This window comes from Lissotriton vulgaris, chromosome 4_1 (genome assembly GCF_964263255.1).
Source record: "Lissotriton vulgaris chromosome 4_1, aLisVul1.2, whole genome shotgun sequence".
Lineage (NCBI taxonomy): Eukaryota > Metazoa > Chordata > Amphibia > Caudata > Salamandridae > Lissotriton > Lissotriton vulgaris.
Window position 1 is genome coordinate 1,385,982,241 of NC_141691.1, and position 19,644 is coordinate 1,386,001,884.

The following is a 19,644-nucleotide window of genomic DNA, read 5'->3' on the forward strand; positions in this document are numbered from 1 at the left end:
CAACAACATATAAACCAGGCTTAAATCCCACTGCACCTGGGCATCACTTTAGTGTAGGCATAATATTAGCAAGATAATCAGCCTACAATTCAAACTAGGCACGGAAGCGCACCACACTTTGGTAGGTCACATGGAAATGCTGCGTGACCTTAGGGCAACCAGTATCCTAATTAGGAGTAAACATGGCAATTAACCATTGCAGGACCCAGGGATAAACAAGCCACTAACAACCCGGCTAAGTTACCCAGCCCTTCACTCTGCAGGGCCCAACACCTAGCTAGGGGTTAACTTGTCCCTGTACCAATCCTGGGGGGGGGGCCTCAGTAATGTCCCGGCCCAGTCTAGAGGCTTAGAAAGGGGATCAATAGGGCCAATGAAGCTCAGTACAGTTTCCAGGGGCTAGCCCAAGTCCTGGGGCGAGCACCGACCCTGTGCCCCGACCTCCACACAGGTTAATCCAAGCCCCACTCACCAGGCTCTCCTCGATGGCTCCTGCGGGGCTCAATAGGTCCTGCGGGGCGTCCTCTGAAAGGGGGGGGGGGTCACCAGGCACCGACAATGTGCCTCGAGTCGCAGGACTCCTTTCCAGAGGAGGGGGGCAGGCACCGGCAATGTGCCTCGAGGCCCCTCCTCTCTGCGGCAACACTCGGGCCCCTGCTCCTCTCGGGGGCCTGGGGGGCCACTATATTCGCCTCACCCGGGCCTTCTTTCCTCACAGGGGCCCGGGGTTTTGATCCACCCTCAGGGAGGCCTCAGAGGACACACGCAGTGTCTCAGCCCACGTGGGGGGAAGCCTGCCTGGCTTTCCTCCCACCTCGCACGGCTCCCTTCTCCGGTCGCCTCTGCACGGGAGGCGGGGCTGGCACCGACAGAGTGCCCCGGCCCCGCCTTCTTCACCGGCCCCTCGCGTGGGGCTCAGACCGGCGGGGTGGCCTCCCGCTCCGGTCGCTTCTCTCCTCGGGGCTCCCCCTTCGTCCACGGGGGCCCCACACCAGCGCTTCACCCGGGTCTCCCTCCTTCCTCACGGGGACCCGGGGCTCCGATTCCGCCTCTTCTGGCCTTGCTGGCCGTCAACCAATCCCTGCGCGGCCTCACAGGGGTCACGGCCGCGCAGGCCAATCCGCTCGCGGCGGGGGCGGGCCGATGACGCGGTCAGGCCCCCGTCACGTGATGCGGAACACAGCGGCCTCAGGGCCTGGCGCGGCCCTCTTTCCACCTCGGCGGCCCCCTCCTGACACCGGGGGTCGCTGCAACGATGCGCCGCCCAGCGGGGAAGGTCTCCTCACAGCGCCGGGCTGCGGCGGTGAAATCGGCGGTGCAAGGGGTAGGCTCCCTTTTTAATTAATTATTTATATGCAGACAGCGCGCTGACACGAGGGTAGGCTCCTCAGCGCTGTTTCTCCTCACAGTTCCCTCAGCGCCCGGGCTGCGATAAAGGGGTAGGCTCCCTTTTTAATTAATTAATTAAATGGCGGACAGCGCCAAAACGAGGGTAGGCTCCTCACATTCGATCCTCCTCAAACAGCGCTATTCACAGCACACTGCTCCTTGCCACAGTCTCCTCAGGAAACAGCGTTTTCCACCGCGCACCACTACTCAAACCACAGCGCTATTCACAGCGCACTGCTCCTTGCGCCCACACGGCAGTTCTGGGGCAGATTAGCGCTTCTAGATTATAGCGCTTCCTAGGGGGACACAGCAGGCCCTCAGAACAACGCGTTTTTCTTCCCACAGCGCTGGGTAGGCAGTCCAGGGCTTCTAAGGACACGCAGCTCCTCCCTGTCCAACGCTTAAGGCAATGCAGCAGCAGCACTTCCAAAGGGCAGTCTAAGAGTCACACTTCCTTGAGGGCACGCTTCTCCCCGTCCAGCGCTTCCACAGGGGCCACAACTTCCCTGGGGGCATCAACTTCCCCAGAATAGCGCCTTCCAGGCAGTACCTCACAAGGGGGCAACAGTTCCTCTAGCCAACCCCAGGGGCACACTCCTCACCTCCTGGGGGGGCTCAGGTCCACAGCATTCCTCAGCAGTGCTGGCGTGGTACGAGGTCCCAATAGTGACAGGAACCTAGGTGGGCCCTCCTCCTTCAGGGGCCCAGGGGGACAGCAGAGGGGGGGTTTATAGGGGTGCAGGGCCCAGCTCACAGGCCCATGTGGCGGTCGCACCTCACAGCAGGTCCCCCTCCCTTCCTTGTCCCAGCGCTGACTAAACCTCTGGTGACACTTCCCCCTATTTATACCCTCCTCCCAGGCAGTGCCAGGACCTTCTAGAATGTTGGCACATCTAGCCTAAACTGGTTCTAGGGGAGGGGGTGAGCACCCTGGGTGCCAGGCTTTCCCTCCAAAAGCTAGGGGTTGCTGGGTATTATTATCTAGACCGCTGACCTATGTCAGTCCAGTGGCAAAACCCATGGCCATGGCATCCATTTTAAAAGCAATACATTTCAGTCAGGTGCAGTTTTAAAATGGGTTTTTTTTTCAAGTGCTCACATTATGTCAGGTAATTACATTTTTCAAAAGGGGTCTCACACCACTCATGGCCTATACAGGTTTAATCCCATGGGGGAGACAATCCAGATAAGGGGGTCAAAAGCGAAAAATTTTGGGGGAAAAAGGCCAAGTCCAACACGACTCCCCCCCAGCCAAAAGCCAGGGTAGACCGATCAATGCCTTGATGGGCTTCCCTGCTTGGGGCGGAAAAAGGTGGACGCAGGCCTGCAACTACAGGAGCACCTGCAGTCTCTCCTCCACTCTGGAACCCAATGGTTCTCCTTCGCAACCCTCCCTTCACCAACAGAACCACCCCACTGGTGTTCCCTAGTGGGATGTTTCTGCTTCCTAGAGTGGGAGGCTCTAGCCTCAGGCTTAGAATTCTCTTGGACCACTCTCCTCTCTCCAAATTTCCACTGGTCCACCCACCTGGGGTCTACACCCTCAGAATGACCAGCCCTTAGGGGCGAGGCTCCCCTCCCCCTACTTCTCCTCCTAGGGTTCCTCCATCTCCTACGCCTGGGGACACCCTCACACAACTCTCTCCCCAACCTGGAGTCGAAACTCACAGGCTGAACCGGTGACAGGGGCGAGTCCTCCCTCTCCCTGCACCCCCTCCCAGAATTCTGCACCCTCCTACCCGGAGAAGTACCCCTGGGAGTCACTTCCGGGGGGACTCTGATTACAGATGTCCCTCCCACCAGGGCAGGCAACTCCTGTCCCTGGCCACCCAACCCGGGATCTGCGCCCTGTGGCTGAGCTGGTGACAGAGAAGAGACCTTCCTCCCTCTGCACCCCCTCCCAGAGTTCCGCACCCTCCCACTGGAAGTGGTACCCCTGGGAGTCAATTTGGTAGGGACCTGCTTTACAGGAACCCCACCCTCCAGGCCAGGCAACTCCTGAACCCGGAACCCCAGTCCAAGATCTAGACCCTGTGACTGGTCAGTCCCCCGAACCACCGAAGCTCTAATTAATGATGCTCCGGGTTCTCCTGACATAAGGGGATCCCTCCCTCTGGATGACACATCGGGGCAGCCTAGCCTCCCAAGCTGGGGTTCTCTTAAAGAACACTCCAGGCCTGGTGGCCGCAGCTGGGGCACCTTGGGACACCTCCCCGCCTCACTCCCTTCAGGATCACTCCCCTCAGCCTTCCCAGACGCTCTGGCACTTACCCAGAGGTCTGCTTCCCGTGCAAGTTCCCTGGGGTCTGAGAACCCGCACTGCAACAGATGGTGACGCAGTCTTGGGAAACTACTCCTCAGCATGTGCTCCCGGATAACGGCATGGCACAGCCCTTCCCAATCCTCCACTGCTCTCCTCACCACCCAATCCTCCAGTACAGTCCAACACTCCTCCTCAAACTCTCCCCAGGACTGATGGGACAGCTTTCCCCTGCCCCTCAACACTAACCCGTCCTCCTCCTCCGGGGAATCAGGCACAGTCTCCTGGGCTGCGGGAGTGGGACTCCTTGCACTGGACCTACACTCGCTGCCACCACTGGATCCCACCCACCTCGGTGAATCCAGACTCCTGAAACCACTCTCAGGGGACAAACTACCCACCTGAGCTGATCTCTCCCTGGCGAAGGCCCTCTCCGCCTCCGCCATCCTCTCCAGCGCTAGGACTTTTTCAGTCTCTAGTCGCTGCTCTTCTACCCTCAGCTGCGCTAAGCCCTCGGCATGCCTGAGCTTTGCCAGCGCCAGCTGATACTCCCTCTCTTCTCTCCTGTCTACCCACTCTTCTGGGGACAGGGAAAGGGATGGGGCAGTGCCCCGGGGCTGGACCCAGTGCTGGACTCCCTATCTACAGTGTCCTCAACAGCTCCTGGCATCTCCGCCCTCTCAAATTCTTCCTCCTCCTCGGAGTAACTACCTCCCAGGGTTCTGGATGGGGAGCCCTCTCTCTGGTCTCTAACCCACTGACCCTTCAACACCTCGGGGGGTAGTCAGATAAGTCCCCATCAATCTCTAAGGGCTCTCCCCTCTTGAGGGCCTCATAGAGAAACAGGTTCCTCCTAATGTTCCCTACTGGGGGTATCCCTCTCTCCAGGAGGAAGTCTATCACCTCCTGTTCGGTGTACTCCATCAGTTCCACTTCCTGGTAGATCAACCCCATCGTGGCGAGGTACACCCGGGACACACCCTCCCAGTGGAACAAGGGGACAATTCAGAACACTCTTCAGGAGGAAGCAATAAAAAAAAACACAATAATCCCCACAACAAGGCTCGGATTACATCCAAAGCTCTATTTGCAGTGTAACCCGTGGCCGCTGTGGTACTGCGCAAACACAAGTCCTATCCCACCGCTCTGCCACCAAATGTTGGAAATGGGGGTTGCCCAAGTCTCAAAGGGGGTAGCATGGCATCAAGCGGGCAGGCCAAACTTCGAGGACATGTGAAGCATTCACGCAGTACCCTCAGTCAACACACCAGGCACACCACAAAAGAGGCAGGACACCAGTTCGAGTTGGAAAAAGATATGTAGTTTAGTAGTGTTTCCAACCTGCAAGGCAAAAGAATGCAAAACAGTAGTGTCACAACATGACGCCAATTGGCGCCAGAGCCAAGTGAATAAAGGGGGGGATTATTTACATAGGAAGTAGTCCAAAGTCCATGCTGTAATATCAAAAGGTTAGCATTTGGCACGTAACATCAATGACACCTATATCAGGGAAAAATGCACTTGGCGTATTCGCCCATTAAACATGCAACCAAACATTAGGGGTAAGAACCCAAAATAGCTGGCATTGGCGACTCCTGCAAAGAGAATAGGAATCACCTGGCATTAACATTAAGCAGGAACACCTGTAATAAAACATCAGGTTTCTTCCCCCCCCTCCACCTAGGGAACTACACATCAGGCAGGGCCTACTCAGGCCTTCATCCTTGGGAGGTTGGCTGAAATTGTAAGTTGCATATTAGCATAACTACACCCCATGCGTGGCAACGCCAACCCAACCCCTGTAAGGGAAAAACATCATCTAATACCAGACAGGAACATGAATCCTCAGTCCCCCTGCAACCTGCAACACAAACATTAAGCAGTGCATTGGTATCAACAACATATAAACCAGGCTTAAATCCCACTGCACCTGGGCATCACTTTAGTGTAGGCATAATATTAGCAAGATAATCAGCCTACAATTCAAACTAGGCACGGAAGCGCACCACACTTTGGTAGGTCACATGGAAATGCTGCGTGACCTTAGGGCAACCAGTATCCTAATTAGGAGTAAACATGGCAATTAACCATTGCAGGACCCAGGGATAAACAAGCCACTAACAACCCGGCTAAGTTACCCAGCCCTTCACTCTGCAGGGCCCAACACCTAGCTAGGGGTTAACTTGTCCCTGTACCAATCCTGGGGGGGGGGCCTCAGTAATGTCCCGGCCCAGTCTAGAGGCTTAGAAAGGGGATCAATAGGGCCAATGAAGCTCAGTACAGTTTCCAGGGGCTAGCCCAAGTCCTGGGGCGAGCACCGACCCTGTGCCCCGACCTCCACACAGGTTAATCCAAGCCCCACTCACCAGGCTCTCCTCGATGGCTCCTGCGGGGCTCAATAGGTCCTGCGGGGCGTCCTCTGAAAGGGGGGGGGGTCACCAGGCACCGACAATGTGCCTCGAGTCGCAGGACTCCTTTCCAGAGGAGGGGGGCAGGCACCGGCAATGTGCCTCGAGGCCCCTCCTCTCTGCGGCAACACTCGGGCCCCTGCTCCTCTCGGGGGCCTGGGGGGCCACTATATTCGCCTCACCCGGGCCTCCTTTCCTCACAGGGGCCCGGGGTTTTGATCCACCCTCAGGGAGGCCTCAGAGGACACACGCAGTGTCTCAGCCCACGTGGGGGGAAGCCTGCCTGGCTTTCCTCCCACCTCGCACGGCTCCCTTCTCCGGTCGCCTCTGCACGGGAGGCGGGGCTGGCACCGACAGAGTGCCCCGGCCCCGCCTTCTTCACCGGCCCCTCGCGTGGGGCTCAGACCGGCGGGGTGGCCTCCCGCTCCGGTCGCTTCTCTCCTCGGGGCTCCCCCTTCGTCCACGGGGGCCCCACACCAGCGCTTCACCCGGGTCTCCCTCCTTCCTCACGGGGACCCGGGGCTCCGATTCCGCCTCTTCTGGCCTTGCTGGCCGTCAACCAATCCCTGCGCGGCCTCACAGGGGTCACGGCCGCGCAGGCCAATCCGCTCGCGGCGGGGGCGGGCCGATGACGCGGTCAGGCCCCCGTCACGTGATGCGGAACACAGCGGCCTCAGGGCCTGGCGCGGCCCTCTTTCCACCTCGGCGGCCCCCTCCTGACACCGGGGGTCGCTGCAACGATGCGCCGCCCAGCGGGGAAGGTCTCCTCACAGCGCCGGGCTGCGGCGGTGAAATCGGCGGTGCAAGGGGTAGGCTCCCTTTTTAATTAATTATTTATATGCAGACAGCGCGCTGACACGAGGGTAGGCTCCTCAGCGCTGTTTCTCCTCACAGTTCCCTCAGCGCCCGGGCTGCGATAAAGGGGTAGGCTCCCTTTTTAATTAATTAATTAAATGGCGGACAGCGCCAAAACGAGGGTAGGCTCCTCACATTCGATCCTCCTCAAACAGCGCTATTCACAGCACACTGCTCCTTGCCACAGTCTCCTCAGGAAACAGCGTTTTCCACCGCGCACCACTACTCAAACCACAGCGCTATTCACAGCGCACTGCTCCTTGCGCCCACACGGCAGTTCTGGGGCAGATTAGCGCTTCTAGATTATAGCGCTTCCTAGGGGGACACAGCAGGCCCTCAGAACAACGCGTTTTTCTTCCCACAGCGCTGGGTAGGCAGTCCAGGGCTTCTAAGGACACGCAGCTCCTCCCTGTCCAACGCTTAAGGCAATGCAGCAGCAGCACTTCCAAAGGGCAGTCTAAGAGTCACACTTCCTTGAGGGCACGCTTCTCCCCGTCCAGCGCTTCCACAGGGGCCACAACTTCCCTGGGGGCATCAACTTCCCCAGAATAGCGCCTTCCAGGCAGTACCTCACAAGGGGGCAACAGTTCCTCTAGCCAACCCCAGGGGCACACTCCTCACCTCCTGGGGGGGCTCAGGTCCACAGCATTCCTCAGCAGTGCTGGCGTGGTACGAGGTCCCAATAGTGACAGGAACCTAGGTGGGCCCTCCTCCTTCAGGGGCCATGGGGGACAGCAGAGGGGGGGTTTATAGGGGTGCAGGGCCCAGCTCACAGGCCCATGTGGCGGTCGCACCTCACAGCAGGTCCCCCTCCCTTCCTTGTCCCAGCGCTGACTAAACCTCTGGTGACACTTCCCCCTATTTATACCCTCCTCCCAGGCAGTGCCAGGACCTTCTAGAATGTTGGCACATCTAGCCTAAACTGGTTCTAGGGGAGGGGGTGAGCACCCTGGGTGCCAGGCTTTCCCTCCAAAAGCTAGGGGTTGCTGGGTATTATTATCTAGACCGCTGACCTATGTCAGTCCAGTGGCAAAACCCATGGCCATGGCATCCATTTTAAAAGCAATACATTTCAGTCAGGTGCAGTTTTAAAATGGGTTTTTTTTTCAAGTGCTCACATTATGTCAGGTAATTACATTTTTCAAAAGGGGTCTCACACTACTCATGGCCTATACAGGTTTAATCCCATGGGGGAGACAATCCAGATAAGGGGGTCAAAAGCGAAAAATTTTGGGGGAAAAAGGCCAAGTCCAACATACACCATAGGGGAGAGAGAGCTGTTGGCGATTAAATTGGCTTTCCAAGAATGGCGTCAGTATTTAATGGGTTCCCCTCATGTCATTACCATTTATTCTGACCACAGGAATCTCCAATTTTTTAGATCCGCTTGAGCACTTACTCCTCGCCAGATGAGGTGGGTTTTTTTCTTTAGTGAATACGACTTCGTTATCACTTAAAGGCCTGGCCATTTGCATGGCAAGGCAGATGCTTTGTCGAGATTAGGTCCACATTCCCTGGAAAATGGTGAAACACCTCCTCCTATCATTCCAGGAGATAAAATCATAGGAGTAGAGGAACACGGAATCAGAATACCAAAGGCTTTTCTACCTAGTCTCAAAGAGCACTATGGTAATCTACCTCGGGAAGAATGGATACAAGATCCATTAAACACTTGCACAGACAACCTATATTATCATGACAATCGGTTGTACATTCCCACTGTAGATCTGCAACAACAACTCATACAGTGGTGTCATAGTAGTACTCTAGCAGGACACCCCGGTAATCACAAGACCCTTCAACTATGTCAACACTGGTTTCGGTGGAAAGACATGGCAAAAGACATAGCTCCATTCGTAAAGACATGTACAACTTGCGCTAGGCAAAAAGCTTCGCATTGTGCCCCAGCTGGTTTACTTCATCCCACAGGAATTCCCCCCGCACCCTGGCATTCCATTAGTATGGATTTTATTACTGATCTTCCCAATTGTCAAGGTTACACTGTTATATACATTGTTGTAGATCTGTTGTCTAAAATGGCTCACTTCACTCCCCTAAAAAAGTTACCGACCTCCAAAGATCTTGTACAGATATTCCTTGAACATATTGTCCGTCTCCATGGACTCCCATCAGTTATCATCTCAGACAGGGGCAGTCAATTTGTGTCCAAATTCTGGCAGGGCATGTGTGCTACCTTAGGTATAGACCATCATCTCTTTATGGCCTACCATCCTCAGACAGATGGGCAGACTGAACGCACAAATCAAACTCTAGAACAATATTTGCGTTGTCTACTCACCATGATCGCAGGTACCTGGGTGCAAGCATTGCCTTTGGCAGAGTTCGCATACAACAGCACACATTCTTCTACTAGTGTCTCTCCTTTTTTTTTTACCTTAGCACACCATCCTAGATTCTTGCCTATAGAGTTACCCTCCAATTTAGCAAGAATTCCTGCCTTAAAGGAACATCGTCAAAAAATTAAATCTATTTGGGAACAGGCCTCTACAGAATTAGTTAAAGCTAAGGAATCCATGAAAAGACAAGCAGACAAACATCGAAGAGTAGAGCCGGAGTATAAAGTGGGAGATAAAGTCTGGTTGTCCACCAGAAACTTGAAATTAGAGGGACCCAAAAAGCTACAACCTCGTTTAAGTGGACCCTTCGCCATCTCTAAAATTATTACTCCAGTCACACTAAAACTGCAATTGCCTAGTACCATAAAAATCCACTCCGTTTTTCACAGCTCCTTACTAAAAAAGATACATTCCTCCTCCAGTACCTGAAAGACCCCCTCCACATGTGATCATCGAAGGGGAAGAGGAATATGAAGTAAACAAGATTCTTGATTCCCGGAGACATCGAGGCAGATTGCAGTATCTCATTGATTGGGTAGGGTATGCCCCCGAGAATAGATCTTGGGAACCAGCAGAAAACATCTGTGCTCCCAGATTGATTTGTAGATTTCATGCCTCACACCCTACTAAACCTAAACCAGTGAGAAGGTCTTTGGGAGGGAGAACTGTTAGGACATGGATTTAGTGTCATAGAGACCAGCCCTGATAGAGTAAAATGGCTTCTCCTCCCTTTCATTGTATCCGTACTTTGGAGATATTCCCTTATATCCTTTAGAACTTTTTCCATGTAGTCATTTGGAGACGCTCCCTGCGACGCTTTAATACCCACCTCCACCACTGCGTCTTTGCTTGGTTTACTGATCCCTTGGTGAAGTCAACGCCCCCATTTCTGATCTCCACGCCCCCTGTCCTGTATCGTTTCTTGTTCCTGCATTTTGGCGTTTGTCTGGAGCGCTGCCGTGTCCTCAAGTCTCACTAAGGACTTATTTTCCCCTTTTTATGTACCGCGCTCTCATTCTGGTACGTGCACTAAGTAAGACTCACTCTTGCGGACATTGGAGCAACGCACCGCGTTTTCGGCGTATTGCTCTGCTTTACCGCTGGGCGGGCTCATTCCTGTTCCCCCTCCTCGCTGTTTGCTGTGAGCCAGTGCTTGTTTCCCTTTGTGCCCTGAGGAGTGCGTGTGTGTTCCGCTTGACTCCTGAAGCCGGACAACACGTCTTCTCCGTTCCGCTCTCTTGTTCAAAGAGTCGAACAGTCCCTTTGTTTTCTTAATGCTTTGATTACTTTTGGGGTCACAAGGTTCTTTTCCTGAAGCCTAAGTTCTCTGAGGCTCTTTTCTATTTTATGTGTTTCCTTTGCCTTCATGCCCAAGATTCATTCTCCACAATTCCTCTTTTGATTGAACTCGGTCTTGCTGTTACCATCCCTTGCCTTCACTTGTGGTTGTTAACCCCTAAGTGTTGGGGGTGCTGCAGGAGGAAGTTCTTAATTGGAGAACTGCGTGAGGATTGCAGAGGTGAGTGAGACCCTATTTTTGCTATGAGTGTGCTGAATCTCTATAGCGGAAGTATTACATGTATGGTACCTTTTTTCCCTACAGTACAAGACTCTCCTGACCAGTTCATTCCAGAAACACCTCTTTACATCATCTGGGGAAGAGTGGTGGTCACTCTTTATTTTCCCCACACTTTTGGGGAATAATTACTTGTGAGCACTGTTCCCTCTAGGCCGCGCGCGCGCACCTTCCCTGACGTCAGCGCGCACCACCTAGCGTGGAGCGCGCACACAGGCCGTCGCAAGATATTCGCGCCGCCCGCCGCTTTTACAAAGCGAGCGGCGCGAACATGACATGAGGCACTTTTTACAGTGGTGCGGGCGCGAGGAGTTGCAGGTAAGGAGCGGGAGGCGGGAGGCGGGGGGCGGGAGGGCGGGCGGGAGGCGGGGGCAGGCGGGCGGGAGGCGGGGGGGCGGGAGGAGTGTGTAGGAGATTGTTCAACATTACCTGCTAGTTGAGAACTATATGCTGCAGACATGGCGCTCCTTGGGACGCTGAGAGCTGCCTGGGGCCGGACGGCGGCGGGTGGAAGGCTGCCTTTGATGCTGCGTGCCACAAAGCCTGCTTCACAAGAGCGAACAGTGGCCATCTTCTCCAGGGCACAGCGCTTGCCACCAAGCAGCAGCCTTGTGTCTGGATATCCAGGAGCATCAGAAAGGGGTATCTTTGGCCAGAGCTGGTCTGCACAGCTTCTACCATGGCGAATGCAGCAAGTCCGCACCAGGGCACGTGGCAATGAGTACCAGCCTAAAAACATAAAGAGAATCAGCACGCATGGCTGGCTCAAGCGCATCAGCACACGTGGCGGCATTGAGGTCATCCTCGGGGACTGCTAAAAGGCAGGAAGTCATTGTCACACTGAGACATCAGCACCACCTGCTGGATCTGATGTAGGGACTCCCCAGTGGACAGTGCACTTCTGGGTCTGCAGGATTTTTGCGGAGGATGGCAGCCATGTTGGAAAGCACAGGCTCACTCTACTCCCTTATTGTGTCCACTGCAGAATGTCAAGAAACTGGTCTAAAGTGGCAGCCAACTTGATATAGTTTAGTTCTGTGAATTACATATGCGGTGTGGATGCATTCCTTGTTCGTCTCCTTTCTCTTTTTGCTTAAAGATTGTGCTTTAAATTGTGAGCATTAAAAGAAAAACAAATACAAAAAAAAAAAAAGAGAGCACTATATGATGGTGAGTCTTGCATAGGTGAAATGTGCATTTGTGGCTGGGGATTGCTAATTCCTAGCACTAATTTTGGAAGACTGCTGCCTGGCCATGAAGAGTCCTTTATAGGGATGTTTTATGTCGGAGCAAAAATGTCTTCCTCTTCGGACAAATTCCGCCAGCTCCTCCTCAACCAGCATCAGCTCCTCCTCCTTCAGCGCCTTACTACACAGCCTGGGCGGGAGACGTGGGTGGGAAGAATCGTCTCTCCTTTCTCTGCTGTTCTTCAGAAACCTTCGGAATGAGCGGGAAAGTCACTTCAGATTAAAATCCACAGCGTTAGGGTTGTCTTTTGGAATGCAGGCTTTTCTACCCTTTTTTGCTATTTAAAGGTCCTTCAGTTCTAGGCACAGCAGACACAAAAACGCGTGGGACACAGGACAGAAAGGCACAAAAAACAAGTGAGACACAGGACAGAAAGGCACAAAAAACAAGTGAGACACAGAACAGAAAGGCACAAAAAACGAGTGAGACACCGAACAGAAAGGCACAAAGTATTGTAAGCGCTGTACCTAGGACAATGCATTATAGCACTGCTGCACTTGCAACACTGCTCGCATGTGTGCATGCACTGTTGCATGTAGGTCATTTACTGCAGGAAGAGAGTGAATACTGTCGCTATTTCGTGTGATGATAAACAATTCCCATTTATGCTTCTGAACACCTACAGATTGAATAGTTGCCCTGGTTATGCATGGTAGGCTTCTCCTCAGAGTCCAGCTACCTGCAGTGAAACTGACTAATCAGATATGTGTGCCCACCAAAATCCTTTTCCAACTCCTGCCTCACTCACAAATAACCCTCAGTTTTAACTATGTGAGTTTGATCATTTGTGTTCGTGAACATTAGAGCTACATTTATAAAGACTGTATTAGCCGGTTTATTGAACAAATAACTTTCTTCAAAACCTGTCCGCGTTTAAAGAGAAATTATTTTACAGTGAGATTTGAGAGTCCTTTCAAGCAGTTTTTTAGGAAGGTAAGTTGTAAATGTGCCTCTTAAAGCACCATTATTACTAACAACAGTTTGATTTAATGACAGGCAGAAAGGCACTAAAAACGATTGAGCCACAGGACAGAAAGGCACAAAAAAACGAGTGGGGCAGAGGCCAGAAGGGCAGAAAAAACGAGTGAGACACAGGACAGAAGGGCACAAAAAACGAGTGAGATACAGTGCATAAAGGCACAAAAAACGAGTGGGGCACAGGACAGAAAGGCACAAAAAAACGAGTGGGGCAGAAGGGCACCAAAAACGAGTTGGACACAGGACAGAAAGGCACAACAAGCATTGGAAATGCAATAGGTCTCGCATTAGAAAAGTTGGAGCTATTGGTCTTGTGAATGACAAATATTTTATTTATGTGTTGATTTTTAAAATAGCTAAATGGATAGCTTTGTCATTTACAATGCCAATAGTTATAACTTTCGCGAATGTGACACCTATAGCATTTGGAATGCAACATGTTTTGTATTTGCGTGACTTAGATGGCAGCTCTGGTCGTTAGGCCACATCTCTAGAGAGCACGAGAGTGCAGCAGGGGAGAGAAGCACAGAGAGGGAGCAGAGAGTGCAGCAAGGAAGAGAAGCACGGAGAGGGAGCCCAAGAGTGAAGCAAGGGTGAGATGCACGGACAGGGAGCCTGAGAGTGCAGCAGGGGACAGAAGCATGGAGAGGGAGACAGAGTGTATCAGGGGCGAGAAGTACGGACAGGGAGCCCAAGAGCGAAGCAAGAGAGAGAAGCAGGAGAGGGAGTCTGCGATTATAGAAAGGGAGAGAGTTGAGCATAGAAAGGGAGACGATGAGTTTGGGAGAGAGGCATGAGAGGTGGAAGGCAGAGCAATGGAGATAGACCTGGGAAAGGAGTAACCATGGGGGAGATGAAGATGAGAGCAACAGGGAAAAACTAGTGGTGTTGACTAATGCCGAAATGCTATAAATGATGCTGTGTTAGTGCTCATTGACAATCGTGTGTACCTTGAGGAGAGATGGGAGAGGGGAGGAGAAAGAAGGGAGATTGAGGAAAGAGGGGAAAAAGGGAGGAGAGTGTGGGGATAGAGGGTAGAGGAGAGAGAAGGAAGAGTGTGGTGGGAGATGGTAGAGGGGAGGGGAGAGTGCTTATCCAATTTTGCAAACTGCCCTTAAGACCCTTATTGTGGCGCTGTATGTATGAAAATGCACTATCTTTTCACTTTTTAAAGTAAAATTTTGGAGTGCCATTTGGCGCCGCAGACACGCGTGGTTTGGTTCCTGGCGCACATAGCCGTGGTTGCAGAGCACAGAGACCCTCCATTGCCGCACACAGAGGAAAAAAATTAGAGGGAACATTGCTTGTGAGCACGTCTTAGTGTTGGTCCTCCAAGTATTATTTTCTAGAAGGGTGTGGATTATTCATCTTCGCTCCCGAGGAACTTTGGGTCTGCGACACCAAGGCCCACCTGCGCATGTTGAAACTTCCCTACACACTGTTGTATCCTGCCAGGTTGAGAGTGATATACCAATCCCGGACTCTATTCTTCGAATCGCTAGAAGATGTCTTTAACTGGACAGATGAAAGTGTGAATATTTGGCTACATACGCCACCCAGGCTGGAGTCAGACTCCTCAACCAGTGAAGCCGCCCGCAGGCCACCCAGGATCAAAATCTGAAAGGAACTAGGCAGTCAAGATCCCAATGCCGCTCCAAATCCTGCAGTGATCCTAACAGATCTACCTTGGTACCCCAACAGGGGTCTTCGGCGTCATAGTTACATCACGATTCTTCTAGATGGGGGACAGTTGGAGACATTGGCTTCAACCGACGAAACATGAGCAGGGGCTAGCACCTCTTTTTGACTCTTAGTAGTTCGGGGCATGCTTGTTGAATATGGGCAGATTATTGGGGAATCATTGGGGGGTGGGTGGGGGGCTCCCGTTGGGGCCCGCAAGCTACCCTCACTGCGACAGATACTTCAGCTGTTTTGAGGTATAGGGGTGGATGGGGGAAGGTGAGGTACACACGTTATTTGTTTGCACTGCATCACTGCCACACACAGATACGATTCCTACACTGGTCTGTAGCCATCCCACATATTGATACCCGGAGACCCTTAGATGGTAGTCCCTAAAGATAGGATAGCAGATGTCCCGATGCTTCAGGAGACCCATTTAATGGGTACTAAACCTTTGTGGCTCCTCCTCTATGGTAATATTCAAGTGTTCCACTCAAGCTTCACTAGGGGATCCCAAGGGGTCGCGATTTTACTTCATCGCAGTGACCCATACAAACATATCAAGACATGGACCGACACTCTGGGGAGATATGTCTTCATTAGGGGCACCATATATGAGGAACAGGTGGTCTTGGGGTGTGTGTATGCTCCTTCGCCGCTGCAATGGACATTAGTAGAGCGTCTTACGTTCTTGTGGGCCGATATATCAGAGGGGCTGGCAATAGTAGGGGGTGATTGGAATGATGTAATGGACCTGACCATAGATGGAGAGCAGGAGGATATCTCGCTGCTTCACACGGTACCAGACAGCATGCCTTGGTAACAGGATTGGGTTGACTGGATACATGGAGGCGACTGCATCGCGAGGAACTAGGATATACGTACCTTTCGACAACCCATGTTTCATACTCCCGTCTTGATTATCTATTTGTACCGAAGGGTGTGGTAGGACTGGTGAGGGCAGTGGAGATTCTTCCAAGGGGTTTGTCCGACCACTCCCGGTACAGTTGGGTCCCGAGAAACAGCCCTTTCATTGGCGTTTATCCCCCTGGCATCTGCAAGACTTATCGGGAGCACATTGAGCAGGGAATTGAGCAATATTTGGATATAAATGTGGGAACCTTAGCTGAGGCAGCAACCTAATGGGAGGCCATGAAGCCCACCCTGTGGGAGGTGGACATTTCATTCTGCGCGGCTGCGCGTCCAGTCCGGCGGGAATCGCTCCTGCGGTCGGATTCTTGCTTATAAGAACTAGAGCAGAGTAGTAGAGGGTGGGAGGATGTTTGGTACACCGACAGCTGGCGTTAGAGCGACAATCCCATGCTGATACCCTGGTGGACTTGCGTGGCTGGCATTCCACAGCAGAATTTATCAATGGGGAGACATTACTGCATAGACTGTGTCAAGGGGCTTTGCTACCTCGGGTCCTCCCAAGCATACCGGGTCCTGATGGACAGACCATGAGTGACCCATCTCTTATTGCAGAGAGCTTTGCGCATTACTTTGCAGAGCTATACACCACTGGGGAACTCCTGCATGAAAATGTAGAACATCGCTTCCTAAACGTGTGCTCTCTCAGGCGAGGCACGAGCAGACCTTGAACTTCCATTCACTGACAAGGAGATAAGCGTCACACTGGAAGACGTGAACTCTGGAAAGGTGCCGGGCCCTAATGGGTTCCCATGTGAATTTTTCAAGAAATATCTTCAAAATTCGGGCCTCATCATCTTCAAGTTGTCGAGGAAGCTAGAGACCGGGGGTGCCTACGACGAGACTGGAGGCACGCAGAAGTAGTGGTGTTTCACAAACCAGGCCGAACCCTGACCAGCACACCTCGTATTATCCCATCTCATTGCTAAACGTTGAGGCCAAAATTCTGGCCAAGGTGCTGGCCAATCGCCTTCAATCTCATATAACTAACTTGATCCATCCCGACCATGCTGGATTCATGCCCCAGAGGGCCACACGCCATAATATCCATTGAGCGCACACATCCATAGCTGCTGTTCAGGGAAGGGGAGTGCTGGCTGTTCTCATGCTGGCGGATATGGATAGGGCGTTTGACTCCATTAGTTGGGTCTACCTGTTCGCACTATTGGATCGACTGAATATTGCTTCATGTCATATCTAAAACTGCTATATAAGATCTCACAGCGTTGGTGCGTGTTGCCGGATCCAACTCCTTTACATTTTCAATTGGCAGGGGCACCCGTCAGGGGTGTCCATTGCCACCGTATTTATTTGCTCTAGCCATGGAGCCCTTAGAGGCATGGGTGCAGATGGATGAGCAAGTGGTGAGCTTTGAGTGGGACCGGGGGCTCTCCGACCGCATTGCTTTATATGCGGACGATGTCCTATTCTTTTCAACGGACAATAATAGGATGGGAACAAGGCTGTTGCGCATTATGCACATTTTTGGTGATACAGCGGGTTTATTCATGAACCCATGTAAATCCACCCTGTGGGTACTGGGGGACACTGAGGGATTGGGGCCTTAGGCCTCAGCAGTCCAGGTGACGATGGAGGGCGTGAAATACCTGGGAGTCTTTCTAACCAATTCACCTATAGTGGGGTGGGACAGAAATATAGTACCAGTATGGCTACGGGTATGCAAGATGAAATCTTGGTCCCCCCTCCATATATGGCAGATCGACTATCTTTAAAATGGTATCGCTGCCGCATCTGCTCTATCAATTGCAGAACCATCATATCCAGTATCTCCCATGTGGTTTTGCCAGGTCAGTGCGGCATTAGGGCAATTCCTCTGGGCGGGGGCGTCCAGGGTGGTGCTGCAGACCTGCTTCCAGTCAACATATTGCGGTGGCTGGTCACGCCGGATGTCCAATCGTACTAAATGGATTCGCATCTCCTAGTGCTAAATAAATGGTGGTATGGAGACAGGAAGGACCCCGCTTACGCAGTGGAGCGGCAGTGTATGGGAGAATCCACTCTACGTACTCTTTTGCATGCTGCGACATTGTGTAATTCTCTTCCGCCGGCTTCCTGGGTGGTCTTCCAAGTATTGAAAGATTAAGGAGCACTGCAATGTGTATGACTTTTGACACAATAAATGTGTTTTTAAAAAAAATCCACTAAAGCTGACGACGTCTCCATACAAAATTGTGAAACCCTTTTCACCAGATGCACCCCTACACCATCTCCTTCCTGTAAATTTCGACTACTTTACAGACCTCCACCTACAATGCAACATTCCCAGACACAGTTCCTGAGACAGGTTCAAACCTCATAACACTACAATTCAACCTATGCATTCTTGGTGACCTGAACATTTGGTTTGACAAACCTAATATGCCCCATCCAAAAACAATCATCACTGGCCTAGACGCACTGAACCTACATCAGATTGTCCACAAACCCACACACATTGCTGGACACATCCTAGATGTCATTTTTGCAAATCTAGAACTAGTTACCTTTTAAACAATTACGCCATTCATTCTGTCAGACCACCATTTGCTTGCTTTCCAACATAAAACAACATAAAGCAACACATCTTACATACATCCACCTATCAGCCGTTGGACAAACTCAATTGAGAACACTCAGAAACACAAATAAAATCCAATATAGATCTAGCCACAATAAATTCAATTAAAAAACTATATGAGTGGCTATAAGAACAACACAGCAGAACAAAAGAAAACAGGCGCCCTGGAGAAATACAGAGATAAATCAGAAAATTAGAAAGCTGCAACGTACATGGCTCAAAACAAACATCAATCAAGACAAATTACACCTACAGAAACTGAACAGATTATACAAGTCAGCAATCAGAAAAGCTAACAAAAGATACTATTCAGACAGAATTCAAAATACTAAAAGTGCAAATAAAGAATTTTTATAAAATTCTCACGGAATTTCGGAAACCAAATTGTCATAAAAAAGAGCTCATCCATTACTTAAGAATTCACAGACAAACTGACAAATCATGAGACAACTAAAGCAAGGTGACCCAGATATCATAATTCATTGAAGATAATTCCATACTTTCAGACTTCCAAACAAGATTCTGTCCAAGAAGAAGCACAGAATCAGCCCTCATTCCCATCCTTGATGACCTTAGGAACACGTTGACCAGAACAGGGTTGCTCCCTCCACTATCCTTTTTCATTCAGCTGCCTTTGATACAGTTGACCATGACACTCTAATACAAAGATTCTACAAAACTGGCATAGAGGGGCCTGCTCTTGACTGGCTCACATCCTGCTTTCAAAACAGAACTAATGTCATCCATGCCCCCTTATCTCATCCAAACCGTACTTCACAAAAGCTAGGATCCCTCAAGGTTCTATCATCTCAGTCATGCTTTTCATCATCTACATGAACTCATTACCGGCACTGATCAATGAATTTCACCTCACATGATATAGCTATACAGATGACACACAAATACTCCTTAATCTGAAAAGCCAGAAAGACATTGTAAAAAAAAAAGAAATTCACTTGCCTCAGAGCCGTTGATCAGTGGATGAAATGGAGCCATCTCAAATTGAATGCTTCCAAAACGTAAATACTTACATATGGTGAGTGGAAAAATGTGGATCCACTCGCCGTCTGGCCTGTCGAACTGGGAACACCAACTAAAGTATCTGAGGAGGTTAGAAACCTCGGAATTACAATGGTCTCCAAGCTATCAATGAATTCCCAAGTTGACAAACTAGCAAGATCATGCTTCAGAACTATAAAAAATTCTGCCACGCGTCTTCCCCTACCTGGGATTTCCAAGCGAGGTCCAGGTTACTATCTATCTTGCTCTGTCTAAGCTCAATTACGCCAATAACCTCTACCAGGGATCATCTTTAACAACTATGAAAAGACTACAACTGATTCAGAAGTCTACTGCCAGACTACTCTTACATGTAAAGTTAC

The 19,644-nt window shown here is 51.3% G+C and overlaps 1 pseudogene; it reads left to right on the forward strand.

Moving 5' to 3' along the window:
• Positions 1–11,299: 11,299 nt before the first annotated feature.
• On the forward strand, positions 11,300–11,834 carry LOC147724020 (large ribosomal subunit protein bL34m-like; annotated as a pseudogene).
• Positions 11,835–19,644: the final 7,810 nt, after the last annotated feature.